The sequence below is a fragment of the Crocodylus siamensis genome, chromosome 7, assembly GCF_052110815.1.
Source record: "Crocodylus siamensis isolate JL-2025a chromosome 7, ASM5211081v1, whole genome shotgun sequence".
NCBI classification, from domain to species: Eukaryota; Metazoa; Chordata; order Crocodylia; family Crocodylidae; genus Crocodylus; species Crocodylus siamensis.
This window is the reverse complement of record NC_143401.1, coordinates 87,317,618-87,334,131: the sequence shown is the minus strand read 5'-3', so window position 1 is coordinate 87,334,131 and position 16,514 is coordinate 87,317,618. Positions and strand designations below refer to the sequence as shown.

Genomic DNA, 16,514 nt, shown 5'->3' with positions numbered 1-16,514 from the left:
AGTGCATGTTCTTATACACATAATACAACAGACAATTCTGTTTGACTAAATTCTGCCTGATTGGTTGGCTTCGTAGTTCTATGACACTATGATAAATGATCATGAATCAAAAGCAAATAACAAAACCGCCTTCTTGATGTAACAGCACCATTTCAAACAATTTGCAGTTCTAATCCATGCTTAGATTTTGCAATAAAACTTTGAAGCAGTCTATAAGACTAAGAGTTTTGAGGCACAGCCTTTACAGTGAGCAGTGTCATATAAATGCCTATGTATGCGCTCTCACTCTGTTATATGTATTAAACAAAACCCAGTTCTGTAGAGTATACGTAAAGAAGCCATGTTTTGTCCTCATGGGGAGGTACAGAATTGTGCTCTTCAATAAATATTAAGTAGGACTTGTACACTTTTGCTAGGAAATCTTGAGTTTTGACTACGGCACTTTTAATACTTATGTAAAAACACATCTTTTAAAATGTTTTATTTCTACTAATATTTTGAATTTCCTTTCAGATGTTCAAGTGACTGGTAAAAGCATACATTGGGTTTTCACTGCATTGCAGTCACAGGATCTGTTCCAGATGCCTATAAGATTTTGCAACAAGAATTTCCCTCAACCTATGTAACTATAAATCAAACTGCATAGTACAGTTACATTAGGTTTACGGATTTTTAAACGAGGGAACATTTTAGGTGATTTTTAGGTCTCCAAAAAAAAAAAAAGGAGCCTACAAAATAAAAAGAATCGGGGATCCCTAAGGCATTTCTTGTCGTGGTAAACATCTTCTATCTGTTACTGACTACTGGCCCTGTCCCTGCCCCATTACCCAAGTAAGCCATGCTTGTGATGGCAGCATCGCAGAAAGACCTACAAAGCAGCAGCACACTACCTAGCATCAGAAGGTGATTAATGTTTCTGTTGCTGATGGGATGCACTGACTCAGCTGAGGGTTTTTCTGCTCTCCTCTAATAGCAATAGTAATATCCATGGTGCTGAAAACATTTCCAATACACAGTGTTTGTGGCTGATTTAAGTGCTCTAGTGAGCGACATGCACTGTTTTTTTCTTTGCATATTTCAGAAACATAAACACGACTCAATGAACCACTTGTTTAGATATATATTTAAGTAATCGTCTAATGGAAAAATCTCTGAAATCTGGGGTTTTCAAACCTAAATGAGTCACTGGCCAGAGCCCATCCTGTAACGGCTTCTTCTCCCTTTGGAAGTTCCATCAAAATAGTAATTTGGTTTTTGCAGAACAACACAGATCCAATCTGCCACTGGGTTGTATCGGTTTTTTTGCTGCTGGAGCTCAGATTTCAGTGGCGCTATCTCAGTCTAAACCTGAAGAAATGTCACGCTGAATAAGGCCACCAATAAATATTTAGTGTTTTTTTAACCACACCGTATATACTTTTATACACACTTTAAAAACAGACTGAGTTTCCAGGGTAGCTGCCTTATTAAGATATCTAAATCCTTCACCTGTAGTTTCCATTAGAAAATTTGACATTTATCATTTGAAAATGGCATTTGAGCCTAAACATTGATCTGGGAATCCAAAATGCAGGATCTGAACCTCTAATTAAGAACCAAGCTTGTTGCTCTCTTGTGCATTGGTGAATATCTATGTTAAGATATAAAATTAATGGCTTTCATTTTGTAGACAATACAAGATTATGAACAGTAAAAAACTAAGGGCAAAGGCACATCTTGTAAAAATATACATAGTGTATACACACACACACACACACACAAACATATATATATACACACACACACGCATACATACATATATATATATATAGTGTCAGCTTTAGAGGTGTGTGATCAAACAGTAGCACAGTTCATTAGTAAATACCCCCCTACAAACTTTCTCCTATGTACCCTTCCAGTCTACCATGCAAATTATTTTAATACTAACAAGCAAACTAGAATATTAAGGCTAAGTATGACCTTAGGTGCCTAGACGGAAAAAAGGAATCTCGACAAGGGAATTTGCTCTAACGAGCACCTTTCCTTTTGGGTACTATTTACTCAGATTAAAAGTGACTTTTCTTTTGGTGACAGCCATACTGATTTCACTTCTCACTGGCTTGCTACAAGGGAAAACCAGACAAGCAAATATAGCCCAAATTGAATCTTAATTCTCTTTCTTTTTCATTACCCACTCTCACTGCATCCAATGGCAAAGAGAGCTTGTGAAGAAGGCCTGGAACTGTGGTTCTTGTAGTACACACTGCAAAAAGTTTTCTTTGGTAGCTCCTGGCTATATGTTGCATTTTAAAGCCCACACAAGTTTCTGCCTACTGTTTGCAATGTACTTCTTAATAGGATGCTCCAGGTTTGGGTTATAGACGTCTACACAACCTACAATACTACTATTTCCAATTAGGTTCTGCTTCATGCCAAGAACTAAATGGTTGTTCAGCTTAGGACTAAATGTATCCAGCCAAATGAGGAAGAGAGAACAATGCTATCAGTCTTTGTTGCAGACTCAGTCCCTTCTTCACTCTGTTTAACTTGAAAAATAACACAAGTGAAGCAGATAGCTGTGACTAAAACACAGCAAATATATCTGCGTTTCAGACAACTGTTTTCTGAAGTAAATTCGACAGCAAGGTGTACGAAACGGAAACCTACATAAACAACAAAAGGTTTCAGTACTTCTGATTAGCGTTCCCTTGTTGTAAGTTGACAAGAGATATTTATCTATGTCTGTTTATTTAATGGGAACCATTTTATCATCAGCAACATTTATTCACAGTCTGTTGGAGAAATGCCTTCTCCCTCCCAATTTTCAAGTCATTTTAACAGTCAAGTGGTTTTTTTCTGCCATCAAGACATAAGGGTTAATTTCCATCATTTCAAAATAAAACAATGCACCTTCTTTATGTTGAAGGGGGAGAATTGCTGGAAAAAAAAGATTAGTTTCCAGGATGAGACATTATATGCCAAGTTTCAAATTGAAAGAGTACATTTTTACTGCTGAGTTATAAACCTGTAAAAATGGGTTATAATGGAAATGCTGGCATAGGCTGCACTACTATAATATAACAGTGCATCATTAAATCACAAGTAATGGTGGGGCTGGGGGAGGGTGGGTGGAAACTGTGCAGAAGAAAGCTTATGTCCAGTAATGACAACTTCAGGGGAAAATCCTTCCGGTCCCATTCCCAGGCCAAAAACTGCTGTAGTTGTGGCTCATGGGAAGAGAATGCTTTTTGGGGAGACAGCTCAGGGCTTAGATGCCTGACCGCCTTACTGGCTACACATCCCTATGGGTATGTATGATTCAGAAATGAGGGACCAGGGCATTTCTTGTGTATCTTATAAAGTTATCCAAAACTTTACAGTTTTATAGATAAAGGATTAAAAGACTGGGGAGAGGGGAAGGCTCAAGCTTCTGAATGAGGGGAATCTCTGCATCCCGACATGAGCATCTGCAGGGAGAGAGATGTATGTCTGTATACCATGCAGGCTACTACAGATCCCATCTGTCGTAAGCCCCAGCTTCTTCAGGTCAGTGTAATTTTGTACCTGATAGACAAGCCTCAAGATTTGTCCTTACGGCATTAAAAGAAACCTTTTCTAATGACAGCAAAACCAAAGCAGTACACAGCACACACAATGTATTTCAATCCTGCCACACGGAAGTGTGCGAGTTTTCTTTCTGACCACAATGAGAAAGTGCTGGACTCATTAAAAAAAAAAATCAGTGTAAAAGAAAGGTTAAAATAGCTAGTTAAAAAATAGTACTTCTCAGGCTCGAGAACTTTGTTACTGGGTAAAAAAAACCATGGGCTATAATGCTTTACTTAGCTGAGACATGCTGCTGAAAGTAAAATTAAGACTTAGAGGTAATAGAGCAACTGAGCTTGGAAAACCAAATTACTGTCCTCCTTTTCTTACTGCAAAAACAAGCAATAACTTCGTTTAAATGGAATTTCTAAACCCACCAATCCAGCAGCAAGAGATGGGTTGACTGATAAGTGGCTTTGCAGGGAATGCTTAGCCTACTTGACTGTACTCTGAACTGAGAGGTCCTCCAAAAAAGCTGACTCTGCTATTTCTGCATCAGTCCTGCACTAATTTACCCTCTTCTGCATTGTAAAAATGTGCCTCTTGCATTTAGAGAGCCAAGTTACTGTGGTAAAAAGCAGTGGCTAATCCTTAAGAACAAGGACACACTCAAACTCTGTGCAATGAGTTTTTCAATACGTTGCACATCTCATAAGCCCTGTTTTGACTTAGGAGCTGGCAAGCTTTAAACATCACCCATAAGGAGTTGTGTGCAAACCAGTGTCTGGGGATTTGGGGCTGGTTTAGAAACCCTCCCCTCTGAAACAAGCAGCAATGGCTTAATCCCAGCTGTTCTTCCTGGAGGGGAAAGAGAACCAGACATGCTTTCACAGATCAGTCTAGGTATGGCTAAACAGGCACTTCTCTTTTAGCTTGTCTCAAGCCCCTGTCTCAGGGTGGGACTACTGAATGACTCCGTTTTCCCCCCCAGACCAGTGTCTTTCCCAAATGGGCTGCTCCCGATATATCAATCAATCAAACACCCTCTTACCCTCTCATCTAAAGCCTGCTCCAGCCTCCCGCTCAGTGACCTATATAAAATCTTCCAGACCAGACAAAAGCCTTCTGCTACTGCCCCAAACCCACACAACCCACCAAAGCCACACTTCCCCATCTCTTGCAGTCCATGGAACCATGGCTCGTTTCCCAGGAAAATTCAGTAACATGTTGGCAACTCATACCTTGCAATTAAAAAGTCAGACTTCCCCCAAATCACAGCACCACAGGTTTAATAAATGCATTAAGCGTGGTTAATAGAATGTTACCAGGAGCCACGATGGGATGTACATTATTTATGGCTTGCAGCCCAGCAAATAATTCATACCGAATATAGCAAGCATACATTATTCGCAGTGGGTGAGCTGTCAATTCCAAAGTGAAGTGAGCTTTCATTTGGGAAGGAATTAGTCCTGAATGCTAAGAAGCAAAGAATGAGCATCTGATCCTCCAGACCAGTGCCTCCTTGATAGCTGTACTCTTGAGGTTTCATGAGACATATGTATTTAAGGAATCTCATTGGTTCAGCCACTAGAAATACCACTATGACAGACACTTATTACATGCTTTTTTCTGGTCATTTTAATGGGATGACCCTGTCCTCCCTTCATGTTCTTGGCTATTAACAGTATTAAACAAGGCTTTTAAAAAAGAGGGGGAGAAAAAGGCAGAAATTCTTTTCCTCCTCCCAACTCCTTTGGGCTGGCCACACTCCTGAAACATGCATAACAAATGATGTTACGTGGGGGGGGTTTCGTCGTTTTTTTTCCTTGTGTTGATTACAAGGATTTACTATGCAACCAACCTGTTTTCTTAACAGCAGGGCACAAACAATAAGCGGAGAAATACACAGACTGTAAAAATGCAATCAGTTTAACTCTTCTGCACTCACTAAGTGCTGGCTGCATCTATCACAATTGTCAATAGTATTTTCTTATTAGCACAGCAGTACAATACCTCGCTGCAATATAAATTACTTTCAACAGGGAAAACAAGCAAAGTGCATGTCAGAGACACAGCCTATTAAAATAAAGGATCCAATTCAGCATAAAATAATTCTGAATTCTGCTCCACACGGTAAGGGTGCAATGATATTTAAACAGTAAAAACAATAAGCTCTGCAGCTTCTCACCATGACAAAGCCAGATCATCTTTTGCTGATTCAGCCCTAGAGCTGCAAGCTTGGAGCATGGAATTATCTGCGGTCCTTTTGCCTAAAACTCTATATTTCTATCATCCCAGTTTGTGCAGCAATACATTTCAATGGCCAGTATCACCAAAACACTTTTGGCGTCAGCTGCTAGAACTTAGAACTAAATACGCCACATAGTCAAAAGATCTAATTACACATTTCGGCTGGCAGATACAAAACAAACCCCAACTTTCACCTTGTACTCCAACAAGTAACATGGAAATACACATACACAGGAGTAGTTAGGTCTCTGGGCTGTCACTTATTAAAGTGAACAATTTCTTAAACTATCATAAGCTAGTCAACTAAGTTCCTTTCAAACAGACCTTACAATGACAGGCTGAGAGCCATGGGGCTCTCTAGCTTGGAAAAGCGCAGGCTCAGGGGTGATCTGGTGGCCACCTACAAGTTTATCAGGGGTGCTCACCAGGATCTGGGGGGATGTCTGTTCACCAGAGCGCCCCAAGGGATGACAAGATCGAATGGTCACAAGCTCGTTGATGACTGTTTCAGGCTGGACATAGGGAAGAACTTCTTTACTGTCCGAGCCCCCCAAGGTTTGGAATAGCCTGCCGCCGGAGGTAGTTCAACCATCTACTTTGAATGCCTTCAAGACACATTTGGATGTCTATCTTGCTGGGATCCTATGACCCCTCCTGACTTCCTGCCCTTTGGGCTTGGGGGCTGGACTCGATCTTCTGAGATCCCTTCCAGCCCTGATGTCTACGACATCTATGAAATCTAAGAAATTTCCTAATTTAGAGTCCCTGTCACTTGTAATGCCTGGCCACTTAAAAGCTCCTCTCTAAAGGTTTGTTTGCATTCTTCCCCACTGCACTCCTACCACAGCTAGGGGCTTGAGCACTCCTGAAAGGGCTGACTGGTTTCCAACTTCTCAAGCACAGTTTGGGCAACTCCGAATGTGCTAGCTTTACAGGGCATGCAGATTACCTGCAAATTCTTCTTTCTCCTCTGCAAAGGAGAACCACGCTATTTCTTTTCAATAAGAAATGGTATTTGTCTAGGCTAGTGTCAGAAGTAAAGCAGCTCCCACAACCACAAAGGAAAGAGGTCTTGCTTAAAAGGGGATAAAAGATCTGTTAAGGGACCCTTTCTTTCTTCAGGTTGGGAGATGGGCAGGAAGGAGAGCTGGCTGGAAGAGCTCAATAAGCAGTCTGTCCTCATGGGACAAGGAAAAGAGGTATACTTTTGCCCTGTCCTTCCCAACTGCTTCCACCACCTCACTCACGAGACCAAAGTAGTTCTGAGTTTTTGTGTCCTACTATGGACATGGCACTTGTCACCCATTTTGGGACTGGGGAGGAATATTCCCTTGGCAACAGACTGGCAAGGGTTGGACTTTTTTTTTTAAATCCATTTCCCCCCCTCCAGTTCTAAAAGCCAATCAGTACTTCAAGAGGTATGGTTTAAGCTATTACGGCACAACAGATGACAGATATCCAGTATAGGTACTTACTCCAAACAGGATCGCAAAATCATTGCTTCTCAACTCTTTGGGTTGTGACCCAAAAGTGGGTCACAAGAATATTTGGAAGGGCTGCAAGCAATCAGAAAAACACAGGAAAGTATGGGTTTCTCCTTGCAAGCTAGCAGCGTTCCAGCCTACAAGGGGCTGCTTGGGGCTAGTGGGGTGCGGACACAGGGGGCACCATGTCCATGTGCTCTTGCACACATGTGTGGCAGCCAGGCAGGGTGGAGAGCAGCTTCCACGGCTCTCCACAGGTTAAGTCTATGGGGGGGCATAGATGATGCATTGGGAAGGCAGGGGGGACATAGAAGACATGTCAGGGGCATGTCCCCTCTCCCCCCCGAGTTATGCAGGCAGGTAAGTCTCTGGGGCTGGGGAGGTGGGTGTGTGGGGTGGGGGATTGTGGGGCATGTGCCCCCCAGATTTGTGTGGGCACAGGGCTGCAGCCCAGCCAGACGAGCACGGGCAGGAGCTGCTTCTGTGGCCCAGCTAATGAGTCCCATCACGGGAGGGTAGAGTGGGTCAGCAAGACCAGGTGCTGGCAGCTGGGCCGTGGAGGTGGGGTAGAGCCATGGCCCAGTACACAAGAAGCTGGCAATGGGAGAAGTTGGGGGCAGTGTGGGTTTCCGCCCCTCCCTGTTACTCCTCATGCTGCTAGCAGCAGCTGGTGAGGGGTTCACAGCAGCAGCAGCAACTAGTCTCACTGTCCCGCTCCACCATCTCATTCTGGGACCCACCCACTGGGCCACAGAGGTGGCAGCTCCTGCCCATGCTGGTTCAGCCAGGCTGCAGCCCCATGCTCACACAAATCTGGGGAGGCACTTCCCCTCCATGCCCCACATACCCAACCCGAGCACCACACATTGCCAGGCTGGGGCCTGGGGCAGCTGGTTGGGAGTGAACGGCACTGGCAGGGCCAGGGGGCTGTGGGTCAGGAATGGCCATTGATGTTTACAAATGGGTCCTGGTACAAGAAAGGTTGAGAAACACTGCTCTAGATAACCCACTGATGAAAATGGATGCAAGGCAAGGCAAGGCATACCCTAAAAAAGCTAGGGAAAGAAACAAGGGCACCTAACATCTAGTACACTAAGGCAACAACCCTGTTTCCCCACAACTGGGTGATGTGTGGAGAGGACCAGGGGAAGAGAACACATGCCCCCCAGATTTTTGCACTGACAGCAGGGCATGGGACCGTGAGCTGCCCAGAGCCAGGCCTTGGCAGCAGCATGGAGTTGTACCCACCCCCACTATCAACACTTGTGCGCCATCTAGGCCCATAATGAATCCATAGGCTTAGAGGGCTGACAGCAGGCAGTGAAAATGCATCTGGAAACATGACGACTGCACTACAGGATTATTTCTGGAAAAGTCCCAGGTGAGTCAAGTTAATAAAGCAGGAGCCTAATTAAACAATAACCCTCCTTTTTGGTCATGCTTCTGGCATGTCTTGGACAATGCTTGTCCAAACTGCTCAACTCTTATCTGAAATTCAAGATTTCAATGGGTGGGAAGGAAGAAAGTCACCTTTCAGAAATACCAGACTGGTAACTCAACTCTGTTCAACCAGATACAAAAGTCCTTAAACATTTTTCAAATAATTAGATTTTCAGTGAGTCCAGAAGGGAATCCAATACATGAGCCAAAATGGTTGACGTACCTAGTGTTTTCTAAATATCTAACCTTTTATGGTGCTACAGTAACTGGTTACAGTTTTGATTCCTTTTTCAGTCCTCATTTATTTGAGTCAAATGAATTCATATAATACTTGATTCCTGCTTCCTATTTTTAGGGGATCTTACGCAATGTTCCTAATATGGTCTTTTTATGGATTTGCCTCAAGCAAATATTTTTGCATTAAGAAGGGCAGCAAAGAAAATAGAATACTAAAAAGCACAGAGAGAATAACTTTTGCTGGTTCAAGATCTCACTGGCTAAAGCTGTTTGAGGCTTTTTTCAAATATAAAACTGAACATCCAGGTAATTCAAAAATCCAGATGTCTGGAATTGTATTATTAAAACCCATTATCCTAGTGATTCATTATCAACATCAAGGCAGTGACATATATACTAATTATATCGGGGTTGGTAAAATACGACCCATAGGCCAGATCCAGCTCACCAGGTCATTTAATCTAGCCCACAGGGCCCCTAAAAATTTTAGAAAATTAACATTTATCTGCCCCTGGCTGCCTGTCAAAGATGAAAGGAGCCAGGGGCAGTAGGGCCCAGGGAGAGCCGGCAGCAGGAACAAGCAGTCCAGCAGTGAGGCCCACCCGGACTTGCCCCACCCCCAAGCTCCCTCACCCTCACCCTCACTCCCAGCCAGAAGCATGTGCTTAGCCAAGGCTTCTGGCCTGGGACCATGGGGCTGTTCCTTCCTCCCTTCACCAGACAGGGAAATTCAGATAAGAAGGAGGTGGGGGGAGACAGTGGAGGATCACGGGCCATTGCCCCAGTCCTCAGGGCTGGGCTGGGCCAGTTCCTGCTGAGTCCTGCAGTCATGGCCATGCAGCTGGGAATCACATGCTGCTAAAGCGTGGCAGTAGTGGGCAGGAAAGCAGTAAAAGTGCCGGCAGATGGTGGGGAGAGTGCACAGGAGCGCAGAGACAGCCAGGCGGGAGGGTGGGGCCCATGCTAGTGCATTGGGGCCAGCACTGGTGGGGTCCAGAGTGGGTGGCAGGAATGCGGGGCCCGTGTCAGTACCCCGAGGTCAGGAGCAGGAGGGAGTTGTGTGTGTGTGTGAAGGGGCAGAGTGAGTGTGTGTGCGTGTGTGTGTGTGCAGTGAGGGAGGGGTGTGTGTGTGTATGCTCGTAGGGAGAATCCCACACACACCCCCCCACCATACACATGTACCCACACCTCCCTCACACTGCCATACACACAGACCCCCACACCCATACTCCTTCACACACCCCAGCCACTCTCCCCTGCACACACAGCCCTCCCCAAGCCTCCTACCCACCCACACCCCACATCTACACATACACCCACATTCTCCCTTGCCCCACCCCACTGCAGCCCCCAACAAACCTATACCTGCCCCCCACTTCTACATTGTAGGTATAGGTGAAGACACCTCCTCAGGGAAATCCTGATCCCACTGGGTTTACTGGGGCTAAGATTTAACCCCAGAGTCAAAGGACTTGAGTGATGATTCTCCTTTCAATGAACAAGTAGGGTACTTAAAGGGTATGATTTACGCTGCAAATGAAAGGGGAGTAATGAATGTGGAAAACACACTCCAGCATCAGCAGAAGAGGGGCTGTCTTCTGGTTCCACATTCAAGAGGAAAGACTTCACAGGGATGTTTGAACACCAAGCTATGTCGGGGTCTTGAGCAATGGTGTCAGCTTGGGAGCTTTCCCTGCCCTATGCCATGTTTGAGCAACTGATTGTACTACCTTTTGCTTAAGCAGCTTCACTCAGATATGCTAAGAGGAAAAGATATACAGTACATCACCACAGACATTTGTCAAGAGAACCTGCTACCTGAGCCTTTGGTTTAACGAACTAAAATGTTAAGGATTTTTATATCTGTTTACCATATACTAAACATATAGGTGATCATGTGTGCACACATGTATGCAGTCAGACATAGGCACACAAACACACCAAAGTATACGGTGGTCATACTTGTAAACCCAGTCATACCTTTAAAAAAGGACTTCAGATAATTTAATTATCTGAAAATTTAGATTGAGAACAGATTTAGATTGGACAGTAGGAAAAATTTCTTTACGGCATGGGGTGCCAAAATCTGGAATGGGCTTCCAGGGGAGGCGGTGCTCTCACCTCCCTTGGAGGTCTTCAAGAACATGCTAGACATGCACCTGGCTGGGGTCATTTGACCCCAGCGCTCTTTCCTGCCCAGGGCACGGGGTCGGATTCGATGATCTACCAAGGTCCTTTCTGACCCTAAAAATCTATGTAATCTATAAAATAGCATTTTCCTACTTAGTATAAGGAAATAAATGGATTTATTGAAGACACTAAGGTAATGTATAAAGTAAAAAATGCCCATTTCTATGAGTGACTACTGGATATGATACACCAACAACTACACCTACAGTAACTGATTTGAATCCTACCATATTTTTGCTCTGTGTGTGGCTACATGATTGTGCCTAGTGCTGAGTTTTCTTAAATCACAACATGAATTAAAGATTGCTTTGTAAAAATAACAGTCTTGAACAGCCGTCATTTGTATTAATTGCAGAATCTTGCATTTCTGGCTCCGACCAAGACAGCTTTTCAAAGGAGACAGAAAATAAATGTAAAGCATTGTCTCGCCATACAGCATTAGGTCCTAATGTGGCAAAAGACCTCCAGGTACAAGCCATTTCAGGACAGGGGCTGCACTGACCAGTGCCAGAATTGCGAGGCATTTCAGCTTATTTTCAGAAAACAAAATGCCATTCAGAATAACACTGCTCACTTTATAGGAGGAGATAAGGCTCTATGTTGAAGGAATAAAAAAAAAAAAAAGCTTATCGTACAACAACAAAATTCTGATAATCCTGAAAAGGTTAAAAAAAAAAAGTAGCAAGAAACAAACAGCTAGCACTGAAAATTGCAGGCCAAATGTTTGAAGTTTTGGCAAAGTTATAAGCACAAACTTGCTAAGACTAAAGGGCTTATAATGCAAAATGTTGGATGACCTTAAGTATAAGCACATGGATCAGTTATGTTTAGAATAATATAAGAATAATAGCACCTACTGTGAATTTTTCCATATGCTTTTCCAGCAAGTCATTCGAGTAAATGGCTTGTACTCTGAGTTACTAAATTATTATGGCATTTTTATCCTTGAAAGTGAAGTTACTATCATACCACACCACTTGCCAGCATTTCCTATAATATCTACGTTTCAATGGATTTAACTGTGGAGCAAAATTTAAAATCAGGCCAGTAAGCTCTATTAACAGCTGTCTTTTAACTAAGTTGTTCTTTACTTGCCCTATCAGTTTTTCACAAACTATTAAAAGGATACATACAGTACAGAGTTGGTCATTTGAGCCTAGTGGCAGGCTGTGAAATGTCATTATATGCATACACAGGCCTCACTAAAGTCAATGATAGTTTGGTCATTTACTTGAAAGGGAGTAGAACTGAAATCTTCAGCTAAATATAAGGCATGAAATCCTGGCCTCACTGACTTAAGCATATCAGGACTTCACTATTGCACCTGACCTGTAGCCATTATATACACACAAACAGTGTTGCATCATATAAATAGCCTTGCTGAAGCTAGTAGAGCTATTTGAACGAGCAGAGAATTTCCATGCCTGTGGTCTGCCCTAATCATCGACATCCCATATTTTTTACAGGTCCGCTCTTCCACTGTTCAAGGTAATAGGAATTTATCCGCTGACTTGCAGGGGAGCAAGGTAAAGCCCTATATAAGCTACATGTGTAAGTAAAGGCATGATAGGATCTAGTGCATAAGCCACACAATTGGGCTTCCTGGCACGTCATACGTGCAAGGCAGGCAGTGCAATTGTGGGATTGTGCATTATATTCAATTGCGCCTTACTGTCGGTAAAGCGGGAGCCTGATCCTGGGCTCCTCCTGCATCAGCAAGAAGCAGGTACCCATAGCAGGGAGCCCCCTTTGATGAGGGGACTCCCAGCCATGGGGGCAATACGCAGCTAGGATTGCCCCCAGCTGACAGGACCCTGGGTCCCGGATGAGCTTCATGTCATCTGTGGCATTCTGGGTCCTGGCTGCAGGTGAAGCATAATCAGGACCAGGAGCCCCAGGAGTTTCACACATCCTGGAGCCTCTAGCATCACAGCAGCCGTGACCCTGAGAACTTGGGGGCTGTACCCTTGTGGCTGGGAGCCGGGGCTCCCCCCTGCAGGGGAGATCCTGATACACATGCAAATTGAAGCTCAGTAGCAACCAGCTATAAAATTAGTACACATTTTTGAGGGCTAACTTTACAGCTTGGTAGGAGCTTTTTATGGCGTGACAACTACTTTGCATGTGTAGCTGGTTTCAAGGTAATTGCGCGGTTAAGCAGTTAATTGTGTGTTACCTGTAACATGTAGAGGAGGCCTAACCATCTAACCTCTACTTTATGTCTCATATTTGAAGTCAGTAAAAAATCCTGTGCAACATAACTGTTTTCTGCAACCGTTTCTGGACCACTCACTCCTCACAAGCATGCAGCTATTGGATGTTTTAAACTGTTAACAATTATGCACCATATTGTTTTTTAAATTATGAGCCCATAATAATCAGATTATGCAAATAATTAGCAGCTTATGCAAAACTATGTTCACAGAAAAGAATCTTGTTTTGTTTCATCACACAAATCTTCATTGGAAATGAAGGAAAGGTTATATCCAAGCTAACCGTGTATTTATTAAAATCATCAGGGTAATGAAGAACAATAAACAGATGAATCTCAATACTGCAAATGCCCAAGGGTTTTATAAAGTTTGACATAACTTATAAAACTTCTGGACTAAGATCCTTCTGAAAGTACCTTTCAAAAGATTCGCTTGCAGCGGGTTTCTTGCTTTTCTGGAAGTATCATATTCTAGCAGATAGGCTAGCCCATGGGATTGTTAGTAAGGTACGTGGCCATATCTCTCTAGGTTTCTGGTTTCATCTAATCCGGGTCAATATTGGCAGCTATCCAGTGATCTATCTGAAACCAGTTAGCGGGCCTAGTTCAGTTCTTTTCTTAGAGAAGGGTGCCATTTGTGTCCATCGTGCCTGTCCTCTGGAAGTGCATTTTAGCAGAGAGAAGCCAAGGAATATATGAGCAAAGGTTTATACAATCCCATTAGCCTGGGCACATTTCTCTACAGCTTCCTGCTCTTTTGCATGAGAGCTGCAGCTTTCACAGGAAGGCCCATGTTGTGAGATGTAATTCCATGGTAGGCACTAAGACATAAACTGTCAAGGCGGGCTGCAGCACCAGGTTATAGCATGTTTTAATGAGGCCACGTGCAGGGGCTTAGAGCTTAGGGACCGCCCAGAAAATTTCAGACAAGGAGATTACATATGCTTGTTTTAATACTGTATATGTGCACTTAACAAGGTGTGTTCACAGCAGTGGAGACTACAGTTTTCTCTTTATCCAGGGGTCAAGTGTACTACAGGCTATAGGGGTGTCTCTAGCCAGAACTGGAAAAAGTAGCAGGTTCAACTCTCTGTAGTCTGCTCAGCCCTTTGCCTCCTGAGACAGCCAGCAAAGCAGATGCCTGTGTAGTTGCACTTTCTGTGAACTGGACTGTAGACTGCCAGTACTGCTCCTCGGGAACACCGCTCGCCTCATCCTGCCACCCAGCAAAAAAGCATTCAGCTACTACTGTTAACTATGGGAGGGCTGTATTTCAACTGGTAAAAAGTGAAAAGTTCTTGTCCATTAGTCCATCCCTGAATCAACATCCTGATGTCTAAGTTGAAGGTGTCAGAGCTGTCTTTACGGTTCACTCCCTAAGTGGGCACATGACGGTACTATACATTAAGACTGTATCCTTACATAGAATATTTCATCCCAATAGACCCTTACTAACTTAACCTACTTACATAAAACTTTGTTTAGAGGGTAGATTCAGGCTAGATGTCAGGAGGCGCTACTTCATGGTCAGGGCGGCTAGGATCTGGAACCAGCTTCCAGGTGAAGTGGTGCTGGCTCCTACCCTGGGGGTGTTTAAGAGGAGGCTAGATGTACACCTTGCTGGGGTCGTTTGACCCCAGTACTCTTTCCTGCCATGGCAGGGGGTCGGACTTGATGATCTGCTGAGGTCCCTTCTGACCCTACAAACTATTAAATGCTATCTCAATTTTGGTTGGAGCAGCCAATGGTAAAGAGCATGGCCAAAACTATTTATTAGCATAAAATTCTATGTTCTTGCATGGCACAAATTTAGGATCAGGTTTTTCACGGTCCTGTGTATAACTGCACCTCGCTTATTTGTGAACACCCAGGTTATATACCCACTTACGAAACACGTGGCATACACAGCATGTTTGTAGCTGCACATGGTTGTTTGGGCACCTATTTGCTCACGTGAATGTGCACATTAAGGATTAGTCAGCACAAATTAGGCATGCACAAACATTTGCACGCACGTGCCCATGTGCATCTGATTTGGGGTTTCTGATCATTAGAGTCACTCTGAGGTTTCTGACAATGCAATTCTGAAAGAAGAAATGCACTATAAAATTCAGCACTTAGTACATGATTGCCCTGAATAGTTGATGCTTTTTTTAAAGAAAGCTATGAGGGAGGATAATCCTATAATTCTTTGAAATACATGCTGTGTGAACCTGGGGGAAAAAAAATCCTGCATTGAGCACAACGGTTGGTCTGCTTATTTTTGGCTTACAGGCAGCATGAAGCATGCAGAAAGGGCTTAACCTGAGGTGGAACGGTTAGGCCCAGGCCACTGATTAGGACTACAGTCCTGGGCAAAATACGTAGGATCTTATTCTCTAGAGAAAGGAAGAAAATAAACACTTCAAACTCTCATTGATTTTGAAGGCAAGGGACTAAAATGGGTGACAGCTTCCTATACTCCAGAACTGAATAATAGATTGCAAAAATAAGTGGTGGAGTGAAGTGGTTTAAGGGTAATACAGAGATCTGTTAGTCAGGTACAGCAGCTGATTAGAAGTCACAGCGATAAAAGGTAAGTAGGGGATAAAAGAGATGTGATTTATTTTCAGCATTTGATTATAAATGTGCACTGAAGAGTATAGGTAAAATGAGTAGACAGGTTAAAAGCGGAATAAAAACATATTTATGTTCAGATCTTTGTTGTTATTAATGCCTTTTATTAGACTGTATGTTAGCCAATTTGGTTAAAAGGCTGTGTTTCATTCTCTCGCCTATAAACTTGGTTTGACTACTTTGAAGCTTAAGGAAGAGGTGCCAGGATTTAGCTCCTCTATGTGTGCTATCTTTACAGCATAGATACAAAAAATTCAATATATGATTCAGAATAGCTGTTTATAAGGCTTATTATTATGTTTTAGTTGCTCATTACATTTCTTTCCTTTGCCAAGGGTTATGGAAAGGAAACTATATCAACACTATTAATATTTTAAAACAAAGTCTCCTGATCTTACACCTTGTAAAATACTAAAGGTCTAGGCTTCTTTAAGTTCATTTCATAAGACTGGTATAGCTGCCATATAGAAGGGAAAAAAACAACTGTTGCTTATAAAATGTATCTGGTGAGAATTTCTACCCCCATAACTCTGGAGTGACTCCATGCTTACATTTGTGTC

At 43.2% G+C, this 16,514-nt stretch overlaps 2 protein-coding genes across 2 annotated transcripts in view; one reads left to right on the top strand and one right to left on the bottom strand.

Moving 5' to 3' along the window:
- Nucleotides 1-16,514, bottom strand: part of GFRA1 (GDNF family receptor alpha 1) — a 217,417-nt gene that overhangs the window by 10,831 nt on the left and 190,072 nt on the right. The gene's annotated exons all lie outside the window — the stretch shown is intronic.
- Nucleotides 1-16,514, top strand: part of ATRNL1 (attractin like 1) — a 1,104,086-nt gene that overhangs the window by 1,070,683 nt on the left and 16,889 nt on the right. The window lies entirely within an intron of this gene.